Genomic DNA, 2,518 nt, shown 5'->3' on the forward strand with positions numbered 1-2,518 from the left:
CAGCCAACTCTTTCCTGATCAGTCTGCTTTCTCCCCAATCAGAAAGTTCAGCTGACTTCCTGCAGCTCTCCGCTTCCAGCTTCTTGTTGCTTTCAGTAAATAAAACAATAAAACTCAGTTTCACCGTGAGATTCTCCATGGGGTCAAAAAACTACAAATCAAAATGTCAGCAAAACTATTTGACCTGAAATCATTCCTTTGTATCGACTCGTGGGGTTTCTGCCAGGCAGCAACATTTTGGTTTGAAAAATCGGGAAAAGAAATAAACATTAATTTATATCTGAACCTGGGTTTTCGGATTGGCCAGAAGCCTTTACCTCATCACGGCTTTGTGTTCCTCCTGCAGAGCCAGTGCACAGTTTCATTTTGGTGATTAGCTGATTTTTTTTTTTTTTTCAATCCGGTTTTCTAGCCAGTCTAAGAAACGGCTAACCCTCTTCCTGGAATCGTTCTCCATACCTGCAGCTCTGTATTTGGTTCACATGATAGTTGGTGGTTTTCTCAGTTGAGAAATTGCTATTTGAATGTGTAAACAGGCCCTCATAGAGATGCTATGAATAGCATTACAGAGCCACAGTGACGTTTCAGTATCAACATTTAGGTTTCATTGAATCATTCTGCTCATGCTGCTTGGCTCTCATCATCAATATGAATGAACCTTTGCCTAACCCAGGCCTCCAAGTGTCTTGAAACTTTCTACAGCTTCATCTTCAGAATGAAAACAGGAAAATGAATGATTAAAAGATCCATAGATCTTCTTAAAGCTGTAGGTGTGTGTGAGCTCTCCTATTGGGGAGTGGCGGGCGTAATGACGATGAAGATGCCCAGCTCTGTCCAGTCTGACCGGTTATGAGGAATCTGCTTTTTGGAATCAGGAAGACTTGAAGCATTTTTGTTTTGTTTTTTTCAACATCACATCAAGTCAAGAATTATGTCTCTGTAGCACTGGGCCATCCACTGCTATTGTCTGCTGTTTGCTTCCACATTGACATAGCAGGGACACGGCCGCCATCTTTATCACACTCTGCTGATTGTTTGACATGTTTGAACTCAGTAAAGCCTTTTTTTTTCTATCCCACAACAATAGAAGCTCTTCCATGTTATTTATTGTTGTCGTAATTTAACATGAAAGTTTTCAAGTGAAGCTTTAAAATGATCTTATTTAATCCACTGCCCTTTTTTTTCTGCATCATAGACATAGGAAAATCATTGGACTTGTTTAACATAAACAATTATTAAAGCTTGTTTCTCCCTGCTTTGCTTCTGTCCCTCTATCACAAGTGTTTATGGAGCCAGTTTAACCGGTTTTGTGGGATTTCAGCAGAACAGGAATAACAAGGGAGAACTTGCCCAGGCCTCAGTGTTTGTGTTCCTCATGGGGAGGACCGATCCAACCGGTTTTCTCCTATGAGGAGATGAGAGAGGGAGAGAGAGAGACAAAAAGGCAAGGTGGGGTGGGGGTGTATGGGGCGTTATCCTTCTCCTTAGTCTCCTCTGCTGCTCTGCTTTTCTTTGCGCGTTTCTCTCCTCTTTCAAACTTTCAGCCCATGTAGGAGTTTGGAGAAGGACGGTGGAAAACGGGACCCGAGAGCGCCGGAGCGGGTGTTCCCAGGCGGAGCGAGGTGAGTTTGAATTTGGCAAAGGTTTGACCTGAAGGCCAGGAAAGACTGGCTTATAGATGGGAAGTGGAGTTTCTGGTAGGCACTGCAAGGAGTAAGCATCTGTACAGGAAACAGTTTATCGATTTATCCGTTTGATTGAGGTTTTTTTTTTTATGAATGTTTTGTATAAACTAATATTTATATCATATAAATTGTATAGTTGTAGCTTCTTTTTCATTTGTTTTTGCTTTTCTTTATGTTGAGAGGATTTAATGTGTGAGAGTAAAATTTTTATGTAAAAATGTGTGAAAAATGAGTCCTTAAACCACATTTTTTCAGCAGGTTTCCTGTGATTGTTGATAAAGAAATGAACCAAAATCCGTGTGTTGCTCCTTTTCCTCACAGAACCAGAGTTCTACCTGCTGTTGGCTTTAACAGAACTTTCTCCCTCACTGCTCAGCTCAGGTTTTATTTAAACTCTAACTGTCCAGCTTACATGGCAACTGCAGGAGTGAAACGTGTTTGCCATTGTCTCATGTGTTGCTTTACAGGTGTGTGGCACGGTGAGCTCATATGAGCACTGAGCGTCGGAGAACGTCGATCAACTGACCCAGAAATTTGATGCAGATGTTTTTTATGCAGTTTAAAGAAGTGAGGTGGATATAATATGTGAGTATTATCAAACGTGTGTGTGTGTGTGTGTGTGTGTGTGTGTGAGGGGAAGGGAGGGGTGTGAATAAAGAGCTGGGATAGCAGAACCAGCAACCTGAGGCAGACAGGTCTTTTCTTGCTCTGCTCAACTGATCTGCCTCTTTTCCAACATATCCTGACATGCAAAAGAGAGCTGAAACTCCACTGATCAAAATGCTGAATATTAGCGCTGATCTAAATTTGAGTTCCAGTATCAATAACTGTTA

The 2,518-nt window shown here is 41.5% G+C and overlaps 1 long non-coding RNA gene across 1 annotated transcript; it reads left to right on the forward strand.

Annotated features, from left to right (window-relative positions):
- The first annotated feature begins 1,441 nt into the window (after positions 1 to 1,441).
- LOC119774845 lies at positions 1,442 to 2,275 on the forward strand. The gene is made up of 3 exons (XR_005279590.1): positions 1,442 to 1,622; positions 2,007 to 2,066; positions 2,153 to 2,275. It is a non-coding gene; the product is annotated as an uncharacterized LOC119774845 (long non-coding RNA).
- Positions 2,276 to 2,518: the final 243 nt, after the last annotated feature.

This window comes from Cyprinodon tularosa, unplaced genomic scaffold (assembly GCF_016077235.1).
Source record: "Cyprinodon tularosa strain WSP-4 unplaced genomic scaffold, ASM1607723v1 ctg835, whole genome shotgun sequence".
Classification (NCBI taxonomy): Eukaryota; Metazoa; Chordata; class Actinopteri; order Cyprinodontiformes; family Cyprinodontidae; genus Cyprinodon; species Cyprinodon tularosa.